Raw genomic sequence first — 13,696 nt, 5'->3', positions numbered from 1 at the left:
ACACTAAAAAATATTGAAGATTTGGGCTAAAATCATCAATTTATTGAGACAAAAATGAATAATTTTCCCAAATTATCGACGCAATCTTTCTTGTAAATGCCCAATCTGTCCAAAATTCCCGTTCGAATGTGCTCTAGTGACATTTAGGCATCTTCCCTGCAAGTTTCAAGCAATTTCATTTTTCGGCCCCAATTGAAAAAATTGCAAGGGTGTTAGCCTTACATTTTTGATCAAATTTGGCCAAAAATTGACTTTTCTCCAAAAACTCAGCAATGTCTTTGGATGCAAGAGGAACATCAATGGACCTTCAGACACTTCATGCATCTTCCCAGCAAATTTCAAGCAATTTCATTTTTCGGCCAAAATTGAAAAAATTGCAAGGGGTTAGTTAGCCTTACATTTTTGAACAAATTTGGCCAAAAATTGACTTTTCTCAAAACAACTCAGAAATGTATTTGGATGCAAGAGGAACATCAATCGAAATATTGAAGATTTGGACGAAAATCACCGATTTATTGAGACAAAAATGGATAAAATTTTCACTAATTTTGACCCAAATTATCGACGCAGTTTTTCTTGTAAATGCCCAATCTGTTCCAAATTCCAGTTCGAATGTGCTCTAGGGACCATCAGGCATCTTCCCTGCAAGTTTCAAGTAATTTCATTTTTTGGCAAAAAATGAAAAAAATGCAAGGGGTTAGCCTGACATTTTTGATCAAATTTGGCCAAAAATTGACTTTTCTCAAAACAACTCAGCAATGTCTTTGGATGCAAGAGGAACATCAATCGACCCTCAACACTAAAAATATTGAAGATTTGGGCAAAAATCATCGATTTATTGAGGCAAAAATGAATAATTTTCACTAATTTTGACCAAAATTTATCGACGCAATTTTTCTTGTAAATGCCAAATCTGTCCCAAATTCCAGTTCGAATGTGCTCTAGGGACCTTCAGGCATCTTCCCTGCAAGTTTCAAGCAATTTCATTTTTCGGCCAAAATTGAAAAAAATGCAAGGGGTTAGCCTTACATTTTTGATCAAATTTGGCCAAAAATTGACTTTTCTTCAAACAACTCAGGAATGTCTTTGGATGCAAGAGGAACATCAATCGACCCTCAAACACTAACAATATTGAAGATTTGGGCAAAAATCATCGATTTATTGAGGCAAAAATGAATAAATTTCACTAATTTTGACCAAAATTTATCGACGCAATTTTTCTTGTAAATGCCCAATCTGTTCCAAATTCCAGTTCGAATGTGCTCTATGGACCATCATGCATCTTTCCTGCAAGTTTAAGCAATCTCATTTTTTGGCAAAAATTGAAAAAAATGCAAGGGGTAATAGCCTTACATTTTTGAACAAATTTGGCCAAAAATTGACTTTTCTCAAAACAACTCAGAAATGTCTTTGCATGCAAGAGGAATATCAATCAACCCTCAAACACTAAAAATATTGAAGATTTGGGCAAAAATCATCGATTTATTGAGACAAAAATGAATAATTTTCACTAATTTTGACCCAAATTATCGACGCAATTTTTCTTGTAAATGCCCAATCTGTCCCAAATTCCAGTTCGAATGTGCTCTAGGGACCTCCAGGCATCTTCCCTGCAAGTTTCAAGCAATTTCATTTTTCGGCCAAAATTGAAAAAAATGCAAGGGGTTAGCCTTACATTTTTGATCAAATTTGGCCAAAAATTTACATTTCTCAAAACAACTCAGAAATGTCTTTGGATGCAAGAGGAACATCAATCGACCTTCAGACACTAAAAATATTGAAGATTTGGGCAAAAATCTTCGATTTATTGAGACAAAAATGAATAATTTTCACTAATTTTGACCCAAATTTATCGACGCAATTTTTCTTGTAAATGCCCAATCCGTCCCAAATTCCAGTTCGAATGTGCTCTATGGACCTTCAGGCATCTTCCCTGCAAGTTTCAAGCAATTTCATTTTTCGGCCAAAATTGAAAAAATGCAAGGGGTTAGCCTTACATTTTTGATCAAATTTGGCCAAAAATTGACTTTTCTCAAAACAACTCAGAAATGTCTTTGGATGCAAGAGGAACATCAATCGACCTTCAGACACTAAAATTATTGAAGATTTGGGCACAAATCATCGATTTATTGAGAAAAAAATGAATAATTTTCACTAATTTTTACCCAAATTATCAACGCAATTTTTCTTGTAAATGCCTAATCTGTCCCAAATTCCAGTTCGAATGTGCTGTATGGACCTTCAGGCATCTTTCCTGCAAGTTTCAAGCAATTTCATTTTTCGGCCAAAATTGAAAAAAATGCAAGGGGTTAGCCTTACATTTTTGATCAAATTTGGCCAAAAATTGACTTTTCTCAAAACAACTCAGAAATGTCTTTGGATGCAAGAGGAACATCAATCGACCTTCAGACACTAAAATTATTGAAGATTTGGGAAAAATCATCGATTTATTGAGAAAAAAATGAATAATTTTCACTAATTTTTACCCAAATTATCGACGCAATTTTTCTTGTAAATGCCCAATTTGTCCCAAATTCCAGTTCGAATGTGCTCCATGGACCTTCAGGCATCTTCCCTGCAAGTTTCAAGCAATTTCATTTTTCGGCCAAAATTGAAAAAATGCAAGGGGTTAGCCTTACATTTTTGATCAAATTTGGCCAAAAATTGACTTTTCTCAAAACAACTCAGAAATGTCTTTGGATGCAAGAGGAACATCAATCGACCTTCAGACACTAAAATTATTGAAGATTTGGGAAAAAATCATCGATTTATTGAGAAAAAAATGAATAATTTTCACTAATTTTTACCCAAATTATCGACGCAATTTTTCTTGTAAATGCCCAATTTGTCCCAAATTCCAGTTCGAATGTGCTCCATGGACCTTCAGGCATCTTCCCTGCAAGTTTCAAGCCATTTCATTTTTCGGCCAAAATTGAAAAAAATGCAAGGGGTTAGCCTTACATTTTTGATCAAATTTGGCCAAAATTTGACTTTTCTCAAAACAACTCAGAAATGTCTTTGGATGCAAGAGGAACATCAATCGACCTTCAGACACTAAAATTATTGAAGATTTGGGAAAAAATCATCGATTTATTGAGAAAAAAATTAATAATTTTCACTAATTTTGACCCAAATTATCAACGCAATTTTTCTTGTAAATGCCCAATTTGTCCCAAATTCCAGTTCGAATGTGCTCCATGGACCTTCAGGCATCTTCCCTGCAAGTTTCAAGCAATTTCATTTTTCGGCCGAAATTGAAAAAAATGCAAGGGGTTAGCCTTACATTTTTGATCAAATTTGTCCAAAAATTGACTTTTCTCAAAACAACTCAGAAATGTCTTTGGATGCAAGAGGAACATCAATCGACCTTCAGACACTAAAAATATTAAAGATTTGGGCACAAATCATCGATTTATTGAGACAAAAATGAATAATTTTCACTTATTTTGACGCAAATTATCGACGCAATTTTTCTTGTAAATGCCCAATCTGTGCCAAATTCCAGTTCGATGTGCTCTAGGGACCTCCAGGCATCTTCCCTGCAAGTTTCAAGCAATTTCATTTTTCGGCCAAAATTGAAAAAAATGCAAGGGGTTAGCCTTACATTTTTGATCAAATTTGGCTAAAATGAATAAATTTCACTAATTTTGACTAAAATTTATCGACGCAATTTTTCTTTTAAATGCCCAATCTGTCCCAAATTCCAGTTCGAATGTGCTCTATGGACCTTCAGGCATCTTCCCTGCAAGTTTCAAGCAATTTCATTTTTCGGCCAAAATTGAAAAAAATGCAAGGGGTTAGCCTTACATTTTTGATCAAATTTGGCCAAAAATTGACTTTTCTCTAAACAACTCAGAAATGTCTTTGGATGCAAGAGGAACATCAATCGACCTTCAGACACTAAAAGATATTGAAGATTTGGGCAAAAATCATCGATTTATTGAGACAAAAATGAATAATTTTCACTAATTTTGACCCAAATTATCGACGCAATTTTTCTTGTAAATGCCCAATTTGTCCCAAATTCCAGTTCGAATGTGCTCCATGGACCTTCAGGCATCTTCCCTGCAAGTTTCAAGCAATTTCATTTTTCGGCCGAAATTGAAAAAAATGCAAGGGGTTAGCCTTACATTTTTGATCAAATTTGGCCAAAAATTGACTTTTCTCAAAACAACTCAGAAATGTCTTTGGATGCAAGAGGAACATCAATCGACCTTCAGACACTAAAATTATTGAAGATTTGGGCAAAAATCATCGATTTATTGAGAAAAAAATGAATAATTTTCACTAATTTTTACCCAAATTATCAACGCAATTTTTCTTGTAAATGCCTAATCTGTCCCAAATTCCAGTTCGAATGTGCTGTATGGACCTTCAGGCATCTTTCCTGCAAGTTTCAAGCAATTTCATTTTTCGGCCAAAATTGAAAAAAATGCAAGGGGTTAGCCTTACATTTTTGATCAAATTTGGCCAAAAATTGACTTTTCTCAAAACAACTCAGAAATGTCTTTGGATGCAAGAGGAACATCAATCGACCTTCAGACACTAAAAATATTGAAGATTTGGGCACAAATCATCGATTTATTGAGACAAAAATGAATAATTTTCACTAATTTTGACCCAAATTATCGAAGCAATTTTTCTTGTAAATGCCCAATTTGTCCCAAATTCCAGTTCGAATGTGCTCCATGGACCTTCAGGCATCTTCCCTGCAAGTTTCAAGCAATTTCATTTTTCGGCCGAAATTGAAAAAAATGCAAGGGGTTAGCCTTACATTTTTGATCAAATTTGGCCAAAAATTGACTTTTCTCAAAACAACTCAGAAATGTCTTTGGATGCAAGAGGAACATCAATCGACCTTCAGACACTAAAATTATTGAAGATTTGGGAACAAATCATCGATTTATTGAGAAAAAAATGACTAATTTTGACCCAAATTATCAACGAAATTTTTCTTGTAAATGCCTAATCTGTCCCAAATTCCAGTTCGAATGTGCTGTATGGACCTTCAGGCATCTTCCCTGCAAGTTTCAAGCAATTTCATTTTTCGGCCAAAATTGAAAAAAATGCAAGGGGTTAGCCTTACATTTTTGATCAAATTTGGCTAAAAATTGACTTTTCTCAAAACAACTCAGAAATGTCTTTGGATGCAAGAGGAACATCAATCGACCTTCAGACACTAAAATTATTGAAGATTTGGGAAAAAAATCATCGATTTATTGAGAAAAAAATGAATAATTTTCACTAATTTTGACCCAAATTATCAACGCAATTTTTCTTGTAAATGCCTAATCTGTCCCAAATTCCAGTTCGAATGTGCTCCATGGACCTTCAGGCATCTTCCCTGCAAGTTTCAAGCAATTTCATTTTTCGGCCAAAATTGAAAAAAATGCAAGGGGTTAGCCTTACATTTTTGATCAAATTTGGCCAAAAATTGACTTTTCTCAAAACAACTCAGAAATGTCTTTGGATGCAAGAGGAACATCAATCGACCTTCAGACACTAAAAATATTGAAGATTTGGGCAAAAATCATCGATTTATTGAGACAAAAATGAATAATTTTCACTAATTTTGACCCAAATTATCGACGCAATTTTTCTTGTAAATGCCCAATTTGTCCCAAATTCCAGTTCGAATGTGCTCCATGGACCTTCAGGCATCTTCCCTGCAAGTTTCAAGCAATTTCATTTTTCGGCCAAAATTGAAAAAAATGCAAGGGGTTAGCCTTACATTTTTGATCAAATTTGGCCAAAAATTGACTTTTCTCAAAACAACTCAGAAATGTCTTTGGATGCAAGAGGAACATCAATCGATCTTCAGACACTAAAATTATTGAAGATTTGGGCACAAATCATCGATTTATTGAGAAAAAAATGAATAATTTTCACTAATTTTGACCCAAATTATCAACGCAATTTTTCTTGTAAATGCCTAATCTGTCCCAAATTCCAGTTCGAATGTGCTGTATGGACCTTCAGGCATCTTTCCTGCAAGTTTCAAGCAATTTCATTTTTCGGCCAAAATTGAAAAAAATGCAAGGGGTTAGCCTTACATTTTTGATCAAATTTGGCCAAAAATTGACTTTTCTCAAAACAACTCAGAAATGTCTTTGGATGCAAGAGGAACATCAATCGACCTTCAGACACTAAAAATATTGAAGATTTGGGCAAAAATCATCGATTTATTGAGACAAAAATGAATAATTTTCACTAATTTTGACCCAAATTATCGACGCAATTTTTCTTGTAAATGCCCAATTTGTCCCAAATTCCAGTTCGAATGTGCTCCATGGACCTTCAGGCATCTTCCCTGCAAGTTTCAAGCAATTTCATTTTTCGGCCAAAATTGAAAAAAATGCAAGGGGTTAGCCTTACATTTTTGATCAAATTTGGCTAAAAATTGACTTTTCTCAAAACAACTCAGAAATGTCTTTGGATGCAAGAGGAACATCAATCGACCTTCAGACACTAAAATTATTGAAGATTTGGGCACAAATCATCGATTTATTGAGAAAAAAATGAATAATTTTCACTAATTTTTACCCAAATTATCAACGCAATTTTTCTTGTAAATGCCTAATCTGTCCCAAATTCCAGTTCGAATGTGCTGTATGGACCTTCAGGCATCTTTCCTGCAAGTTTCAAGCAATTTCATTTTTCGGCCAAAATTGAAAAAAATGCAAGGGGTTAGCCTTACATTTTTGATCAAATTTGGCCAAAAATTGACTTTTCTCAAAACAACTCAGAAATGTCTTTGGATGCAAGAGGAACATCAATCGACCTTCAGACACTAAAATTATTGAAGATTTGGGAAAAATCATCGATTTATTGAGAAAAAAATGAATAATTTTCACTAATTTTTACCCAAATTATCGACGCAATTTTTCTTGTAAATGCCCAATTTGTCCCAAATTCCAGTTCGAATGTGCTCCATGGACCTTCAGGCATCTTCCCTGCAAGTTTCAAGCAATTTCATTTTTCGGCCAAAATTGAAAAAATGCAAGGGGTTAGCCTTACATTTTTGATCAAATTTGGCCAAAAATTGACTTTTCTCAAAACAACTCAGAAATGTCTTTGGATGCAAGAGGAACATCAATCGACCTTCAGACACTAAAATTATTGAAGATTTGGGAAAAAATCATCGATTTATTGAGAAAAAAATGAATAATTTTCACTAATTTTTACCCAAATTATCGACGCAATTTTTCTTGTAAATGCCCAATTTGTCCCAAATTCCAGTTCGAATGTGCTCCATGGACCTTCAGGCATCTTCCCTGCAAGTTTCAAGCAATTTCATTTTTCGGCCAAAATTGAAAAAAATGCAAGGGGTTAGCCTTACATTTTTGATCAAATTTGGCCAAAATTTGACTTTTCTCAAAACAACTCAGAAATGTCTTTGGATGCAAGAGGAACATCAATCGACCTTCAGACACTAAAATTATTGAAGATTTGGGAAAAAATCATCGATTTATTGAGAAAAAAATTAATAATTTTCACTAATTTTGACCCAAATTATCAACGCAATTTTTCTTGTAAATGCCCAATTTGTCCCAAATTCCAGTTCGAATGTGCTCCATGGACCTTCAGGCATCTTCCCTGCAAGTCTCAAGCAATTTCATTTTTCGGCCGAAATTGAAAAAAATGCAAGGGGTTAGCCTTACATTTTTGATCAAATTTGGCCAAAAATTGACTTTTCTCAAAACAACTCAGAAATGTCTTTGGATGCAAGAGGAACATCAATCGACCCTCAGACACTAAAAATATTAAAGATTTGGGCACAAATCATCGATTTATTGAGACAAAAATGAATAATTTTCACTAATTTTGACCCAAATTATAGACGCAATTTTTCTTGTAAATGCCCAATTTGTCCCAAATTCCAGTTCGAATGTGCTCCATGGACCTTCAGGCATCTTCCCTGCAAGTTTCAAGCAATTTCATTTTTCGGCCAAAATTGAAAAAAATGCAAGGGGTTAGCCTTACATTTTTGATCAAATTTGGCCAAAAATTGACTTTTCTCAAAACAACTCAGAAATGTCTTTGGATGCAAGAGGAACATCAATCGACCTTCAGACACTAAAAATATTGAAGATTTGGGCACAAATCATCGATTTATTGAGACAAAAATGAATAATTTTCACTAATTTTGACCCAAATTATCGACGCAATTTTTCTTGTAAATGCCCAATTTGTCCCAAATTCCAGTTCGAATGTGCTCCATGGACCTTCAGGCATCTTCCCTGCAAGTTTCAAGCAATTTCATTTTTCGGCCGAAATTGAAAAAAATGCAAGGGGTTAGCCTTACATTTTTGATCAAATTTGGCCAAAAATTGACTTTTCTCAAAACAACTCAGAAATGTCTTTGGATGCAAGAGGAACATCAATCGACCCTCAGACACTAAAAATATTAAAGATTTGGGCACAAATCATCGATTTATTGAGACAAAAATGAATAATTTTCACTAATTTTGACCCAAATTATCGACGCAATTTTTCTTGTAAATGCCCAATTTGTCCCAAATTCCAGTTCGAATGTGCTTCATGGACCTTCAGGCATCTTCCCTGCAAGTTTCAAGCAATTTCATTTTTCGGCCAAAATTGAAAAAAATGCAAGGGGTTAGCCTTACATTTTTGATCAAATTTGGCCAAAAATTGACTTTTCTCAAAACAACTCAGAAATGTCTTTGGATGCAAGAGGAACATCAATCGACCTTCAGACACTAAAATTATTGAAGATTTGGGAACAAATCATCGATTTATTGAGAAAAAAATGAATAATTTTCACTAATTTTGACCCAAATTATCAACGAAATTTTTCTTGTAAATGCCTAATCTGTCCCAAATTCCAGTTCGAATGTGCTGTATGGACCTTCAGGCATCTTCCCTGCAAGTTTCAAGCAATTTCATTTTTCGGCCAAAATTGAAAAAATGCAAGGGGTTAGCCTTACATTTTTGATCAAATTTGGCCAAAAATTGACTTTTCTCAAAACAACTCAGAAATGTCTTTGGATGCAAGAGGAACATCAATCGACCTTCAGACACTAAAATTATTGAAGATTTGGGCAAAAATCATCGATTTATTGAGACAAAAATGAATAATTTTCACTAATTTTGACCCAAATTATCAAAGCAATTTTTCTTGTAAATGCCCAATTTGTCCCAAATTCCAGTTCGAATGTGCTCCATGGACCTTCAGGCATCTTCCCTGCAAGTTTCAAGCAATTTCATTTTTCGGCCAAAATTGAAAAAAATGCAAGGGGTTAGCCTTACATTTTTGATCAAATTTGGCCAAAAATTGACTTTTCTCAAAACAACTCAGAAATGTCTTTGGATGCAAGAGGAACATCAATCGACCCTCAGACACTAAAAATATTAAAGATTTGGGCACAAATCATCGATTTATTGAGACAAAAATGAATAATTTTCACTAATTTTGACCCAAATTATCGACGCAATTTTTCTTGTAAATGCCCAATTTGTCCCAAATTCCAGTTCGAATGTGCTTCATGGACCTTCAGGCATCTTCCCTGCAAGTTTCAAGCAATTTCATTTTTCGGCCAAAATTGAAAAAAATGCAAGGGGTTAGCCTTACATTTTTGATCAAATTTGGCCAAAAATTGACTTTTCTCAAAACAACTCAGAAATGTCTTTGGATGCAAGAGGAACATCAATCGACCTTCAGACACTAAAATTATTGAAGATTTGGGAACAAATCATCGATTTATTGAGAAAAAAATGAATAATTTTCACTAATTTTGACCCAAATTATCAACGAAATTTTTCTTGTAAATGCCTAATCTGTCCCAAATTCCAGTTCGAATGTGCTGTATGGACCTTCAGGCATCTTCCCTGCAAGTTTCAAGCAATTTCATTTTTCGGCCAAAATTGAAAAAAATGCAAGGGGTTAGCCTTACATTTTTGATCAAATTTGGCTAAAAATTGACTTTTCTCAAAACAACTCAGAAATGTCTTTGGATGCAAGAGGAACATCAATCGACCTTCAGACACTAAAATTATTGAAGATTTGGGAAAAAATCATCGATTTATTGAGAAAAAAATGAATAATTTTCACTAATTTTGACCCAAATTATCAACGCAATTTTTCTTGTAAATGCCTAATCTGTCCCAAATTCCAGTTCGAATGTGCTCCATGGACCTTCAGGCATCTTCCCTGCAAGTTTCAAGCAATTTCATTTTTCGGCCAAAATTGAAAAAAATGCAAGGGGTTAGCCTTACATTTTTGATCAAATTTGGCCAAAAATTGACTTTTCTCTAAACAACTCAGAAATGTCTTTGGATGCAAGAGGAACATCAATCGACCCTCAAACACTAAAAAATATTGAAGATTTGGGCAAAAATCATCGATTTATTGAGACAAAAATGAATAATTTTGACCCAAAAAAATCACTGGGAAGAAATTTCAACAAAAACTTTATGTTCATTTTAGATCAATCCTAGGATTTATTATTTATCATCCTTTACACTTACTGTGAGGCACAAACTGAATTAATTTTACTGCTTCAATTAATATTAAATGTCGTTTCTGTTTCCTTTTCTGGACGGTCAAATCACAAGGCACTTGCAATATTACTAGCAATAAATACTGTAAGCGAAGTGTTCTCACAAGTGAATGGAACTATCAAAGAAACAATCACAAATTTTCTCATCTGTTTGGAATGATTCTGCTTGAAAAAAAAAAAAAAAACACTTGTCAGAATTCCGAAATAGAAATTAAATGCTTTTACATTTTCAAAAATACATAATGGAATATAAATAATGAATGTTTATGAGTGCAATGGTAAGAATAATTTCATGAGGTGACAGATGGAATGTTCCATTCCACAAAGCGGCAGCAACATTTCATCTGCTACACAATGAAACCATACTTTGAATCACACAAAAATGTGTTTTATACAACACCTGAATATATCCTCGTCATCTGATTGGTCAGAGACTCCAATAGTTTGAACGTGGAGTGTGATGGCCTAGCGGTTAAGAACACCGGACTCACGTTCTGGTGTTTCAGAGGCAACAGTGACGTGGGTTCGAGCCCGCCGGCGGACACTTGTGCTCTTAAGCAAGGCACTGAACCATTATTGCTTCGTCCTTCAGATGGGACGTTAAGCCGTCCCGTGTGTTGTATAAATGCACGTAAAAGAACCCAGTAAACACGCTAAGAGAAGGGGTTTGCCCCGGTGTTTCTGGCCTCCTGTATAAACTCCCACGTGGAGTATTTAGGAGAAGAACCAACCAAGAACCAAGACCAAGAACCAAGAACGTGCAATGGAACTTCCATTTACATTGGAACGGCTGGGCCGTGGGTTGGGACGCCCATAATTCATTGACACGTTATCAATGACCCACCAATTAGATGACGGGGATTTATAAGAAAAATACTATATCACAAGCACAATTAAGGGGCCGTGACCATTCAGCCCTGGTATGAAAAGGGCCCCCGGTACCTCGTCCGGTCCAAAGCCAGTCCGGTCTTCAGCCCAGTCTCGTCCGGTACATGGTCCTGTCTGACCAGACGTTTTGTCGAAGACGAAGTCAGTCAGGCGCATCAATTTATTGCCCTTCAGAGAACGTCCACAGCAGAACAATAGCAGACTTACCGGATTAAAGATAAAATCCTTCCATAACGCCTAGGTAATTTACGGTGCCATTGTGCGCGAAACCGCATGGCAGGGGTTTTGATCTGTGCCGACGAAAGTGTTCTATTGTTTCGCGCTGAGAGATGAAAACCACAAGCGGATTTCTTCTGGGATATATTACATGTGTCAATACTTGCAAACAATAGACCCCAGGATAGAGGAGTTCCTGATTAGCAACCGGACCAGCTCCTGGGCCGGTAGCTGGGACGGTACGAGAGGACTTCTTGGGAGGGGACGAGCTTACTGGGGGGCCCTTTTCATACCGGGGCTAAATGGTCACGGGCCCTAAGAATACCTTATTTTGCTCGTTTTCAAATTTCTAATTCATGTAGTGCTGTCTGCAAACACACCATTCCTCTTTCTACAACTGTCCGAATAGACAAGGCATTTTTTTTTTATACAAAAAGAGCACATTCTTTTGCCTTTTACAAGCATCATATAAATACCATCAATCAAATATCATAAATAATATAAAAGATTTAAAAATATACATTAAAAATAATCCATAAAAGTGTACTAGAAAAGGAGAGTACCAAAGGGTAAAAAAAAAAAAAAAGTGGACGGAAAACTAGAGAATGCCAAGTGAAAGTTGAAATTGTTTGCAATATGTTTTTGTTATGCACACCAACGAAGAGATATTGTATCTTGGAAATCGGCAAAAGGCACAAAAAGTATGCACAATGTGCATATATTGCAGAAAGGACATTTATGCAAATGGCTGGAAAAATACTTCAGTTAATGGCACTTTCAAAAAGTTACATAATCTCGTCTGAGAAATTTTCTGCTTTAACTACAGTATTCCCAGTATGAATTGGAACAGCATTAGTGCCCAGTTAAATTCCAAACATGCTTTATGGCTTTCTAATGAAAAAATCCAAAGATTCTAAATTTTGAGTCACTCCCTCCGAAAAACAATCAAGGAGAATTAATCCATGAACCTTCGAATGCAAATTAGAATAAAAAATTATTACAATGAGTACACATATCCACCAAAATTGTTCTCAAGGCACTGCTTCGTTACTACCCCTGCTTATCACGCCAATAGAGGTTCCCACAGACCATCTCAGATCTGTGAGAAGCACCTAGATTGATGCTGCCATTGTGGCTATTTTTATGTAAAACACAACAGCAGTTCCTGACCTCACAGGAGCAAGTCATGACAAAGTGTCTTGCCCGAGGCCACAAGTGCTGGAGACCCACAGACTGGATTCGAACCCACGTAGAGCCATCCCCAAATGATCACAGTATCCAGCACATCCCTAACTGACAAACAGCAACAATCTTTGCCCTCAATAGAGCATGTCACGACAAAGTGTCTTGCCCGAGGACACAAGTGCTGGAACTCCACAAACTGGATTCGAACCCACAACAAGTAGAACCACCACCACATGATCACAGTATCCAGCACATCCCTAATTGACACGCAGCAACAATTTCTGCCCTCAATGGAGCATGTCACGACAAAGTGTCTTGCCCGAGGACACAAGTGCTGGAACTCCACAAACTGGATTCGAACCCACAACAAGTAGAACCACCACCACATGATCACAGTATCCAGCACATCCCTAATTGACACGCAGCAACAATTTCTGCCCTCAATGGAGCAAGTCATGATAAAGTGTCTTGCCTGAGGACACAAGTGCTGGAACTCCACAAACTGGATTCGAACCCACAACAAGTAGAACCACCACCACATGATCACAGTATCCAGCACATCCCTAATTGACACGCAGCAACAATTTCTGCCCTCAATGGAGCAAGTCATGATAAAGCGTCTTGCCCGAGGACACAAGTGTTGGAACTCCACAAACTGGATTCGAACCCCCAACCAGTAGAACCATCCCCACATGATCACGGTATGCAGCACATCTACAAGTGACACACAGCAACAATATTGGTTCTCAATAGAGCATGTCACGACAAAGTGTCTTGCCCGAGGACACAAGTGCTGGAACTCCACAAACTGGATTTGAACCCACAACAAGTAGAACCACCACCACATGATCACAGTATCCTGCACATCCCTAATTACACGCAACAAT

Source organism: Patiria miniata, unplaced genomic scaffold (genome assembly GCF_015706575.1).
Source record: "Patiria miniata isolate m_02_andy unplaced genomic scaffold, ASM1570657v1 HiC_scaffold_7, whole genome shotgun sequence".
NCBI lineage: Eukaryota > Metazoa > Echinodermata > Asteroidea > Valvatida > Asterinidae > Patiria > Patiria miniata.
Note: the sequence above shows the minus strand (reverse complement) of the source record.